This window comes from Dermacentor variabilis, chromosome 3 (assembly GCF_050947875.1).
Source record: "Dermacentor variabilis isolate Ectoservices chromosome 3, ASM5094787v1, whole genome shotgun sequence".
NCBI lineage: Eukaryota > Metazoa > Arthropoda > Arachnida > Ixodida > Ixodidae > Dermacentor > Dermacentor variabilis.
In genome coordinates, this window is record NC_134570.1 from 132118861 (window position 1) to 132133025 (window position 14165).

Here is a 14165-nt window from a genome sequence, read left to right on the forward strand (position 1 = left end):
TGAGTGGTAGCGTCTCCGTCTCACACTCCGGAGACCCTGGTTCGATTCCCACCCAGCCCATCTTGGAAGTTGCTTTTTATTTATGAAGTGCCTGCCGTGATTTATCGCTCACGGCCAACGCCGCGGACGCCGACGACACCGGCTTTTCTGCGACACGAGCTCCTTAACGCTATCGCGTTAAAAACATAAGGACGAGCGCCCCCTGCCCGGATCAGCGCAAGGCCAGCCTGGGACTCAGCAGAGCGCTCAGGAAAATACGACCCAAGTAGCAACGACACCGGGGAACTCGGCGGAGAACCCCTGGACTAGAGGACGCAGCCACAGTCGCGGATCACCCGGGGATCACCCGGCTCGCACTTTTTGCTTGTTTGCCGTGTGTTTCTGCTGTTGCCCAAAATGGGAAATGACGAACTTAAACGGGAAATTGCAGATCTCAAACGTGAGTTCCGTAAGGAACTTCGACAGCTCAGGCAAAGTGTAGAATTTACTAGTGGACAGTATGAGTCTCTGAAACTAGAATGTGAAGCACTTAGAAAGGAATATGTCAACCTAAAAGCAGCACAAGAGCCTCTTCTGCGAGAAGTTGAGAAGCTGAGAAAGCAAGTGTGTCAGAACTCGCTAAAGATAGTAACACAGGATCAATATTCGAGAAATAGGAACATTGAGGTGAAAGGTGTTCCTTGTTTGCAGAATGAGAACCTTGGGAACGTTCTGCAGAAGGTCGGGGAAGTGCTTGGCGTGCCGATAACTGAGCAAGATATTGATGCTTGCCATCGCGTTCCTGTGCGAAATTCTGATACTGATAAGAACATAGTAGTGTCTTTCAATCGTCGGTCGAAACGTGATGCTGTGATCAAAAAAGCGCGAAATGCAAGGATCACCGCAGAAGACATCGGTTTTGCTTCCAAGCAGTCTGTCTTCGTGAACGAGCATTTGTGCCCTCAACTAAAGCAACTGCTTGGCATGGCTGTGGCAAAGAAAAAGGAAATGAAATGGCGCTTTGTATGGGTGAGGGACGGAAAGGTATTCGCGCGAAAAACGGAAGAGTCTAGTGTTGTTAAAGTCACATGCGAGGCAGACCTAACTAAAATCTGCTAGTGGCAATTGGCAACGAACACTTTTTGTACCTTATTTTGCTATGATCGTGCCACGCAACCTTGTTCGTCCTGGTTACGCCGACTCTCTTACCTTTTTGCATTTTAATGTTCAGTCTGCCCGTAATAAACACGATCAGATAGAAGCATTTCTTAACGAATTCACGTTCCGGTTTGACATAATAATGATAAGTGAGACATGGTACAACTCGGAAGATGATGTCATTTCCTTGCCCGGATACCAAAGCTTCTTTCTGAATAGACCTAACCGCCGAGGCGGAGGTGTGATGCAGGTGGTGTCAGAAAGGCTTTCATGCGACTTGATTGCACATCTCACAAAAACCACACCAGATTACGAAGCGCTTACGGTACAATGTGGATCCTATATCTTCGCTGTTTTGTATCGACCACCTGATGGTAATAGTGAAAGATTTCTTGTCTTTTTAGAACAATTACTGTGTTATGCTTACCAGAATAGACTGTGCATAAACATAGGCGGTGACTGTAACATAAACTTACTGCAATCGAATACAGTTTCCCGCAATCTGATCTTACTCCTTGATTCTTTTGGTTGTGCGAACGTGATAAAAACACCCACTCGAGTCACGTGCCTGTCTGAATCCCTTATCGACTTATTTATTACAAACAGCCCAATGCTAGATATCAATGCTGGTATCATTGCCGCCGATCTAGGTGATCACTTGCCGATATACATGTTTTCTAAACGAAATAGCACACTTAAAGCGAACCGAAACCAATGTAAATCTTTCGTCATGCAGGAAATAAATCCAAAAACAATGACTGACTTTCGAAACCAACTTCGAACTGCAAACTGGGCACCAGTATTCGAGTGTAACGATGCTGATACGGCCTATGATACGCTCATGCATATCATTAAAAATGCGTACACTGGTTGTTTTAAATTAAAAAAGATAAAAACATCTAGGAAGATACGGAAACCTTGGTTAACAAATGAGTGTGTAAAGCTAATTCTTAAAAAAAACCAATTGTACTCTCACTTTGTGCAGTCTAGAAGCCCTGATGATCTTTTTGCATTTAAGAAATACAGAAACTACGTAACTAAGTTTCTTCGAAATACAAAAAAAGAGTATCTGGAAAAGCTATTTAGTGATGCTGATACCAAAGGCGACCTAGTTTGGCGTGCGCTTAATAAGCTCCTAAATCGCGACAGAAGTCGTTATGAAGAACTCGAGATTACAGAGAATGGGAAGCAGCTAAAGGGTATAGAATTAGCAAATCGTCTCAATGAACACTTTACAAATTTAGTTATTAGCGCTCACAGTGTGGCGGCTGTTCCGTAGCAATATAGATGCTCTCAATTTTTTGAGTGCGCCTAGTGTAAATACAGCGTTTTTTGAGCCTACGACACCGGACGAGGTCTACTCTGCTTTTATATCCTTAAAGAACAGTAAGGCACGTGACATCGATGGTCTCCAGATTAAACCAATTAAATTTGCAATAGACTTGTTAGTGCCCGCTTTCACCCACGTATTCAATGTTTGCTTGTCTACTGGTGTTTTCCCTAGAAAAATGCAACAGGCAAAGGTTACTGCTCTGTTCAAATCAGGGGACAGAAGTGACATGTCAAATTATCTGCCGGTGTCAGTGCTCCCTGTCATATCAAAAGGCTTAGAGAAGGTTATCTGTAAAAGGGTTATGTCGTTTTGTGAAAAATATCAGTTATTATCTCCGCATCAATTTGGGTTTCGTAAGGGCCGATCGACTGAATTAGCTCTGTTAACACAGAAGGATTTAATCTTCAACGGCTATGAAGAAAAAAAATTAACATTAGGCGTGTTTATCGATTTTTCCAAAGCCTTTGACAGGATCAATCATATTACTCTACTAAAAAAACTCGAACATTACGGATTCCGTGGATTACCCCTGGACATTCTAAAGTCATACTTAACCCATAGGAAACAATGCGTTTACATCTGAGGAGAATACTCAGACCCCTTGAATTTAGAAGCTGGTGTTCCCCAAGGGAGCATATTAGGACCTATATTGTTTAACATATATATAAATGATTTAACAAACATTAGTAACCTACCACACTATATAATATACGCAGATGACACCAGTCTTTTCTTCCAATCATGCAATGCTGATAACTTATCACAACTAGCAAACACCGTCCTTGATAAACTATATTGGTGGAGCAAGGCAAATTCTTTACAGATTAACTCTAAAAAAACCAAAGCTGTTCTTTTTGCACCCGCCCAAAAAAATGTAAATCGTAATCTAAACACATTCTATCGATCAGAACGAATTGACGTCACCGCGGACGTGAAAACACTGGGAATGATTTTTGATCAGCATTTAAGTTGGGACAAACACGTAGAACGCGTGGCAACACGTATGGCAAAAGCGTGCGGTGCGCTTTGTAGGCTTCGAGATGTTCTTCCATTAAAACTACGGCTATTGCTGTATAACACCATATTTATTTCTCATGCAAATTATTGTAGTCTTGTATGGGGGACAACGTCACAAAAAAATATTCAGACATTATCTGTTTTACAAAAAAAAAGCATTGCGCCACGTTGCTTGTATTTCTTACGGCAGTCATACAAGTACACTTTTTTCGAAGTTTCATGTTCTTCCATTTCATTACAATTATCAGTTTAATCTTGCTATGAAATATAAAGAAAGCGTAAAACGAGGCCACACGGGATTTACTGGTCTTTGCAATCTAAGCAAACCTCATCACCTCAACTACGACATTCGGGAGCGAGAAACGTGGGCCGTGCCTTTTTCGCGAACTAATCATGGTAAGGACAAATTACCGTACCGCATATCGGTATTACTGAACAGTCTTGAAAAAGAAAACATGGATCTTAGAACTGTTTCACGTCGAATTTTGAAGGAATATTTCATTAGCCGTGCGCCTGCATGTGATTAGAGTATGTTGTATTTGCATTTCCTTTTCTTGGTTGTAACTTAAGCCTAGAATTATTTTTGTATTTGTCTTGTATGTGAAAGTGCTTTTATATATTGTTATGTAATTGGAAAAATGTATTGTTTCACCACGTTACATAAATCTGTATTTTTCTGTTAAGAGAAGGCATGTATTGCTGGTAAAAAAAAAATGTTGGTTATAGTGTGTTTTCAAAAACGCATGTTATCATTCCCTTAGACATGTTTCTCAAGATATATTTTATGTACCCGTGTATTGTTGCGTGAAAAGTGTTCACAAACTGTCTGCTGCCAAATACCGTAGGGGCAGGGGCCTTTGTCAAGCCGCTTAAAATAGCGGCTTTTTGCTCCTGTCCTAGCATTTGTACATTTAAAGTTGAATGCTGAAATAAAGGAATGGAATGGAATGGATCGCCGCCAGACTGACCGGAGTCGCTCCAAGGGCCACTCCAAGGGCCGGACTCCCAGTACCAGCCGTTCGAGGGACCGCGGCCATAAGGGAGATGGATCTGCCAAGAAGGACCAAGCGGTAAGCTGGGCAGCGCAGTTCCCACCTCTGTCTGCCTCTCCACATCTCCACACCCCTTCAGTCACACAACACGTTAAACTTAAACCCACGCCGCAACCCATGGTGACCGACAATGAGCCGCATCTTAATGACTCTGCACAAACATCTCGCACAAACTACTGTACACAACAAGCACTGAACGAAATGGCGGTCTCTCTAAAGACAGAATTGGTTGCCATAATGCAGGCAGAAATGCAAAAAATGAAGGAGCTCATTATGGCTGAAGTCACAGCGCCACTTCAACAGCTAATACAACAGGCCCTGCAACCTGCTGTCCAGCAGATAGTGGCCGATATTAGACAACAAATAGCGGCTTCACTTGGCCAACTTTCGACCCCTCCGCCTTCATCCAAACGCTCTCTGTCCCCTTCACGTGAAACGCAAAGATCACATCCTTACCTTCGTCCTGCCCGATTACCGTCACCGGACAGAAAACCCGCCTCACTGAGCCCGGAACACTCACTTCCCGGCACCTCCCAGGCCGATGAGCCGCCACCCGGACAGTCTCCGGGTATAAAACACAAACAAATAATACTTGATCATGGCCAGAAACCGTAAAGGGACACGCGCTACCACCCAACTCCTAAGCGCGTGGCAATGGAATTGCAGGGGCTACCGCCGGAAACGCGGATCCCTTACGCAATTCATTGCCACACAGCCCCATCCCCCCGATGTAATAGCGTTGCAGGAAGTGCATTGTACTCCTACACTTCCCGGCTACAACACACACACAGACACAATAAATAGCAACGCACCACACCTCACAGCCACTTTAGTGTCCAAACATTTGACCGTTATCGAACACACCCTCGAAACCTCACCCATACCGCATGTACTTCTCGAATTGGTCCCGTGCTATCGCTCCCATAGCAGCCTGTTTGTGCTTAATATCTACAGCGCACCTAATGCGAGGAAGCATGAGTTCGGACATCTTTTTGCACATCTATGCAAGGTGGCTAAACAGATGGTCATTGTAGGCGACTTCAATGCCCCGCACCCGGCCTGGGGTTACCAAACAGAAACACCGAAAGGACGCCGGCTTGCTCAAGTTCTTGTCTTACATCGCATGACTATGCTGACAGAACCAGATCAGCCAACACGATTAGGCAAGAGCGTAAGCAGAGACACGTGCCCTGATCTCACCGTGGTCAGAGGGGTAGGTCAACACTCTTGGCGCAATCTCGTGGAGAACTTAGGCAGCGACCATTACATTCTAGCTACTGAACTGCAGGTACAACCAACACGCACTCCTGAACGTACTGTTAAGCTAATCAATTGGGACAAATTTAGGCGTAATCGGTCCTCCCTAGCTCCTCAGGACACCCTCTCTCTTCAGGAGTGGATCAAACAACTCCAAACTGATCTAAAAAGGGCAACTCAACACATCACTGCAACAACAGAGACACTCGATGTGGATCTCCATTTGCTCCATCTCTGGGAGGCCCGTAGAGGCCTGACCCGGCGGTGGCGGCGGCAAAAACATAATCGGAAACTTCGTCTGCGTATTGCCCGCCTAACTACGGAGGCAGATGACTACGCGAACGCCCTCCCTAATAACAATTGGCATAGCCTTTGCGATCGCCTCAGCGGCACGCTAAGCACACCTCGGACCTGGTCGTTACTCCGCGCATTATTAAACCCTACGCAAACCAAAATGCACACTAGCAACAGAGTCCGCACCATCCTCCACAAATCAGGCCTCGGTGACACTACTCTACTTCACACTCTACAGCAACGCTACATTGCTACAGGCACCCGCCCCACCTACAGAGACTACCCGCACATAGACGCCACCTCCCTAGACGCCGATATTACAGAAGCCGAGGTTAGGGCGACCTTACAGGGTATTAGGCGCAACACTGCACCCGGGGCTGATGGGATTCAATACACACTCCTACGCAACCTAGATGATGGGGCCATTAAAGACTTAACTGCATTCTACAATGACCACTGGAGGAATGGCACGCTTCCACAGGAATGGCGCCATGCGGACATCATGCTAATTCCTAAGCAAGGCAAGCCCCTGTCCCTCCAGAATCTCCGACCTATATCCTTAACTTCATGTGTAGGTAAACTCTTCGAGCGCTTTGTACTTTCGCGGCTACAACCCTTCCTCGAAGACAGCCAATTCTTTCCGGATACACTCTTCGGCTACCGCCCTAACCTCTCTGCGCAAGACATTTTGCTGCAGCTTAAGGAGGACTTTGTGGATGGCCCCACTACGGCACAAACCAGAGCTATGCTGGCCCTGGACCTCAAGGGGGCCTTCGACAACGTCTCCCACGACCTGATTCTCGACAATCTGGCTTCTTCCCAATGCGGCACACGTAGCTCAGAGCTTTCCTTTCGGGCCGCACAGCAACTATTGGCATAGGAGAGCTCCGGTCGGACGTCATCGCACTCACAGGTAGAGGAACACCACAGGGCTTGTTCCTATCGCCCACTCTCTTCAACGTGGCTATGGCTAAGCTGCCCTCCTTACTAGACCAGATACCCACCATCCGGCACGCTCTCTATGCCGACGACGTTACGATCTGGGCAAGCCAGGGATCCGACGGGGCCATCCAGGATGCTCTCCAGGAAGCTGTACGTGTCGTGCAGAACTATGCAGCCACGGGAGGCCTTTCCTGTGCAGCCGAAAAGTCCGAATTGCTCCTCGTGCACAGGCGGCGCCGCAGAACCGACGAATCCCCTCATATCTCCCTGTTCTTACACGGCAGCCCCATCCCTCAGGTAGCTAGACTCCGCATCTTGGGCCTCCACATTCAGTCGGATGGCGAAGCCTCGCACACTACGCACCTTTTGGGTCAGCAGAAAGCACAAGTCACACATATGATAAACCGCATTACTAATCGTAGAAAAGGCCTTCGCGAGAAAGACGTCCTCCACATAGTACAGGCTCTGATAATCAGCCGGCTCACATATCACCTCCCCTATCACAATCTCACCCTCACTCAAACTCAGAAGATGGACGTCCTTCTGCGGAAGGCAGTGAAAGCGGCTCTTGGGCTGCCTCCACATGCTTCCACAAAACGGCTTCTTCAGCTGGGTATCCACAACACCGTAGGCGAGCTTTTGGAGGCTCATCGCAATGGTCAGCTCCAACGTCTCACACGCAGCCGTCAGGGCTGCGCTATACTTTCTCGCCTTGGCTACCCTGTCCCTGAGACACCCACACACGTCCCACAATATCGCCTCGCTCCGGCTCTACGCGCTAGCATACAAGTAGCTCCAATTCCCCGCAATATGCATCCCGAGCGACACGCCGGCCGTAGACGCGCCCGAACTCAGGCCCTGGCACGCATTTTTGGAGACCGCACCACAATTACACCGGTTTTGTACACGGACGCGGCCCGCTACCCAGAGAGGCGGGTCATGTGTTTAGCTGTAACTGACAATACAGACGCGCATAGGGTGTGTGCCACAGTTCTAACAACGCACAGCTGCTCAGCAGAGAAAGGGGCAATAGCCCTGGCCATTGTCCATGCCTCAACCCTCTCCGCACAAGACACCCTCATCACCATAGTGACATACTCGCAGGCTGCCTGCCGGGCCTTCGCGCAAGGACTCGTGACTGCACACACACATGGAATTCTCTCCTCTGTCCCCCTTCCCACGTTACACAGGGTGCGTATCGTCTAAACTCCTGGACACGCCTCTCTCCATGGTAATGAACGCGTTAATGCGGTAGCCCGAGGTCTGACTGGCCGGGCACCATCGGAAGAGCTGTCCAACCCAGACGATGCACCGCCAGAGCCCCTACAGTACACTGAGACGCTCGAGTAGTACCGACAAAGTCGCCATAACTATCCCCCTCCTCATCCTTCGCTTAATAGAGCAGATGCCGCTCTCTGGCGGCAACTGCAGACCAATTCATTTCCTTGTCTCCACATGCTACATATCTTTCATCCCACCCTGTACCCTTCCTATTGTCCCCACTGTGGGGCCAAACCCACGGTGTATCACTCCATATGGGAATGCCCTAACCCAATGCCTAACCCTTCAGGTGTTCCTCCTATACCCAACCCTACCCTTTCCTCTTGGGAGTCTGCGCTGCTCAGCACAAGCCAGCAGGAACAGCAACGGCTGATCCAGCGGGCTCGCGAAGTCGCGTATGGCAATGGAGCCCTGGACTGAGGGCCCCACTCATCGAGGAAACTTTCTACTCGCTTTACGAAATAAATGTTTATTCTCTCTCTATGCTTCCTAGTTCTTTTCCTCCACTGTGAATTCCACTCCGGCGCCTCAGCGGGAGAGCGCCCTCTGGCCCACTGGGCTCACTCGAGCAGCAAGCAAAAGCAAAGCCTTCGAGATTTGCTACCCAAAGATGCATGACGTGTGTCTGGCTCTTGAAATCGTGTTTGGTGCTTGTTAATAGCCAAAGCATAGCCTTGAAGACCCGCAATTTAAATAAAAACTGTGCCATTTTATATTTCTCCAAAATCCTAAGCAGAATATTTTATGACGTGCAGGGAGAAACGCACGTCTGTTCACCTTTTATAGATTCGAAGCTTTATGAACGGTGCATCTGTTAGTGCTGTTAGCCTCTTGCCAAGTCTCATAGAGTTTCCTATGCCAAGTCTAGGAGGTGACGCGACCGACCATTTCCATAACTTCATTGCCTTTGTGTTTCTCTCCACCTTTCTGTGCAACACGCCATGCGTTGGCATAGCGTCGGTGCACGTTGTTTAGGCGCATGTGATGAACCGCCTTTTTCAATGCTTTGCCCCCGCGAAAGGTTGACTTGCCCTCCTCTATTCGCGTTTTTCGGTGCGTTGTGTTCGCGAAGGGAAGCTGCGTGTGCAAGCTCTGGACTGAACAAGAGGTGTGCTAGCCCTCAGTGAGTATCCCGGCGGAGCGACAACCGCAGTCAGTGGTATCGAGAACTCATCCGCCTGCACAGGTATTGTCTTGGATTGCTTTTATTTTCTTGTTGCGAGTGCTGGCAATATCCGCAATGTTATTGTTAGTATTTGTAGTGCTGTCGGCAGCGTAGGACGATGTTTTCTTTTGTGTTTGAGCAGATTTTAAAGTTTCTTCATATTGCTTAAAGAAATTTCTCGATCGACGTGGAAACACAATACAGAGCAGCGATATGCGACAGATAAAGAGAGGAATAAACCGGCTGGCCATGAAGCGATGAAGTACATTGCGACAACTACAGAAAATACATTTGTCAGCTTAAATGAAAAAGATCCGCAGTCTGTGAACGTGATTCCAGAAGCAAAAGTTGAGAGTGCTACAAGCAGAACTTGCTTAGGACCAAGCACTCAAAAAATGCAAATAAAAGCAGAGACGACATTAAAGCGCTGTAGTGTCATCGCTGCTTCTGTCGCCATTCACGTGTGCGGGACATTTTTCGTTCATCAGCTGCTTATGCTTGTAAACGACAAAGATGACGTGAAAATTGTATGTCTAAATAGAGCCAAGAACATGCTGTTATAGTGACAGTGCTGGACCTATCATGCGAGGTGCTGCTAGGCGCAGTTACAAATGGCGAGTTTTATTTATTTAGAACAGCAACATTAAACATACCGACAATTAAAGCACAATGCACACAAAGTCAGGTTGCCATAAGTATTAGAAGCGCTTGGCAGTGAGTTAATAGTCAAATGATAAGCATAATAGTATTTATATGCTCATAACATAACTGTGGACGGTGTGCAAAGCTGTGCAGGAAGGGGAAAACCTTTATGCAAGTGTTCCTATTGGCCTGCCGTGCACAGTAAGAGATAATAATACATGCAAAAGTGAATGCACCCACACACACGGCATAGATAAAGTGGCCTTGCTACAGGCTTGACAGAACACAGCAATACTCAAGGTGCTGGAGCACTAGCATGGTGTTAGAAACTAGTTGGACACCTGTGACACAAATTCCAGTAGGCGTCTGGCCTTGGCAACTGCATTGGCAGTATGCATCGGAAATGACAAGTCGGGTAAAAGCGACGCTGAGGATAGGCATTGATGTTGTGCGTATAAGAGGGATGTCTGAAAGAGTATACGTGGCAGTTTCTGGAGTGTAATCATGACTGTCCCGCATGATGACACACTTTGACAGATTCAGGAGGAGGCAGTTGAGGTCAGACCACCACTCACTGGCAAGCTGATGAATCTGGGGGGTACTACAGCAGGGATTGTGGGAAGTTTAAGCAAGAAGAGTGATGTCATCACCATGCTGAACTGTGAGAATGTAGTTGGACAGACATAGGTGATTTGTATAAAGGGAGAACGAAGTTGGACCACGTACACAGCTCTGGGACACCAGCTGTAACCACGAAGGCATCAGAGCGAGATCCATGGAAGAGGATCCGCTGAGCCGGAGCAGTAAATAATCGACCCATCCATCGAAGAAGGGGTTCACAAAAGGCTGTTTTTGCGATTGTATGCAAGAGTATGACGTGGTCGAGTGTATTGAATGCATTGCTAAAATCAAGTTGGGTCATATCCATGGCTATACCACAGTCCAGTGTGCCAGTGCAGTCTCGCAGTACTATATTTTTCTGGAACCATACTGTGTGAGAGCGAGGAGGTGGTTTCCTTTATAGAACTTGAGCAACTCACTATTTGCTCATATGTTTGGCAAAGCATTGAAGTGACAGCCACGGGGGGCTACTTGGCCGGGACTTAAGGGGGCTTTCTCTACCCTTGTGAAGAGGGATGATGAAAGCCTGCATCCATGTGTCGGTAGGGAGGGGAGACAAATAGGATAATGTAACAATTCTGTTCCATGTCTTCTCCTTTCTGCGCTTCACTAGTGGTGTGAGAGGGGCTGTACAGTGGTTACCACCAATGCTGACCAGTTTTAATAGAGGAATATAATATAGCTAAAGGAATCATTAGATTATGCAGGCCGAAGTGAAGGAAACATGACTGCATGGTATAAGCTATACCGCACCATTTTGTTCCCGCTTGAATTGTGTTGACAAATCATTTACAAAATTATTTTTGCTGCTGTGTTGCCTAAAAGAGAAAATTCACTTTGAAATATAGGTTTCTACTGCACTAAGAGTATCTTTCTGGCACTTCATCATGTCTGTGAAGAGAGCGCATCAGTGAAGCTGTGGCGTTTTCACAAAGTGTGCAGCGGCATCATCTGGATTTTGAATAGCATTTGTGAACCTTTCCTTTCTATCGCCGCTCTTTCGAACATCACATCAGACCACTTCGTAGCCCTTGATGAGATGCCATGCACAGCTACTGGCAAACTCTGGCTCCCTTCACCACTACATGCGGTGGCTCACTCGCTTGCTCGGAGCTGGAAATGGTATCCTCAACATGACTCTGTAGAAGTGACCACTAGCTGCCTTTCATTAATATGCATGCCAGACTTCCCTTTTGCAGGAAGTCAATTCTGTGATCATCGTTATGTCTAAATGTAGAATGCTGTTATGCGCTTGGGGGATAAGAAAACGGAAAATGCACATTTTGTCTTAAAGTTAGCGGAAATTATTTCGTGTCGTTCTTAGTGAGGCGGCACACCATATAGCATCATGCTGTACCTGCTGCATGTTTCCGTTTAGTCACAGGTGCAGACACGCAATAGATGCACCACATTTTCCTAACTCGCATACGCTGCGAAAGAAAAATCTGGGGACTGTGCGTAGGTATTACAGTTGGGACATGTTTTCGCTCATTTGACCCTAGCTGAGCTGCACTATGCAACCGTGGATAAATACTCCAGAATGAGCTCTCCCTCTGTTCATCATTCATGGCATAGCAGTCACAGTATCACAGTCGTGATTGGCAGGTCCATAGATCTAATGTGTGTTTGAATGGCCTTTTCCTTTCTTTAAAGAAAAAAAAAAATCTGCGATATGATATCCCTTTCACTTGTGCAGTAGTTATTTACCTCTGCTTCACCACCAGGCCTGACACGGGTTCCTGCCAAGGGGAGCGAAGCTACTCGGTGTGGGGTTAGCGGCTTAGGTAGATGCTGCTTTAGAAGCCGCAGACCACGGAATAACGACATGCTGTTACTGTAGATTTGTTATTTTGTGTGCTTACCCATTACAAACTCTTGTCGGCTGCTGTGATCCTGTTTCAACGGAACTTAAACGACGGTTGTCGAGAATCGTGCACATTGCCATTGGCCAGGGAAGAGCGGAGCAAAGCGTGTACTCCTCCATAGTACCCAAGCGCAGTCGTCACATTTCTCTCATGCATCTCGCACATGTGCGTAAGTGTTGGACGAAGGCAGTGAAGCTCTTGCATGTCTGTACCATTGACAAAGCGAAAATATGCATAACTGCCACCACAGTAATGTGACAAGAGCAAGCAGTAGTAGCCACGCATCTGTCAGACTGGAGAAAAAGACATAGTTAAACTTATTTTTTTGCAGCAGTGCAACAAGTTTCTGAAACTTGGATAAAGTGCACTAGAACTAAATTTTGTAACACTTTGTGCATGACAAGCTGCTATTTTTTATTTCACTTCATTTTTACGGACTTTGTTGCCTGCCAAAGTCAAGCACTGCCTTTGAAGCATTTTGTCATTTTGGCAGAAAAGTATTTGTAGAAAAGCTTAAAGATTATTATTAGTATGATTATAACTACGCTTTCATTGTTAAAAAGGTACTTTGGCACTTATCAGCTTCATTGCCAACATCCTCAGTGACTGTTTGGCATACTGGTGGCCTCTGCATTTCTGGCAAACGCATCGATAAATTTCCATTTTCCAGAGTAGGACTACTTGGTGGGCCGGTCGCTTCTTGTTGTAACTTTATTGCTTCACGTCCAGTAGGTTTGCTTTTTGTTGATGAAGAATTTGCACAGCAAATCTGCAATAAAGCGCTTCTGGTGTATAAAATTTCTGAGTAGACGGTGAACTGCAAATACAGTCTTTCTCTGGGCTTTCCTTGTACAAATTATGGAGATGCAGCTGTAAATTGCTTAAACTTGTAAACACTGAATTGAATTGCATTGCTGGCTAAGCTGTAAGCAATTTTGTAGCGATGCCTTTTCCCGATGCTAATACCTTTCGGCACTTTTTGCATTCTTGAGTTGTCAAGAGACGTTATGTCCCGGGCGGAGCGTTGAATGCGGCCACTGTAGCTCTGTGGTAGGCTTATGCAGTCAAGCCTCGAACAAACGGTCATGCCTGATAAGAATTTTTTGAAAGTCCCGACCCAAGTACATTAGCTTACAACATGCTAAATTTCGGATGTTGCGAACTGCTTGTCATACCGCGGTGGGTTGTATGAAGAACCGAGCCATCACGTGATCTCTGGCGGCTTGTGTGAGCTTGTATAATTAAGGAATGTGTGTTCTCTTTTCACTCTTTATAATGTAGGCTTCACCAAAATACATTGTGCAATCTTCGCCACATAACAGCACTGTATTGTGACAAAGCTTACTTTAGCACTTATACTCTTGCCGAATTTTCAGGCGCGCTTCTTTTCATTACATTGATCTCCTGATTTCTTCAAGTTCTTTGGTGATACAATTTTTAGGTGACGCAGAATTTTTTGCTATGTACCAGAAAGTACACATAATCGAGAATATACTATATACTGGATCAAAACATAAAAGCTTATATAATTAAGGTGCTGCAACTTCATAGGAACTACG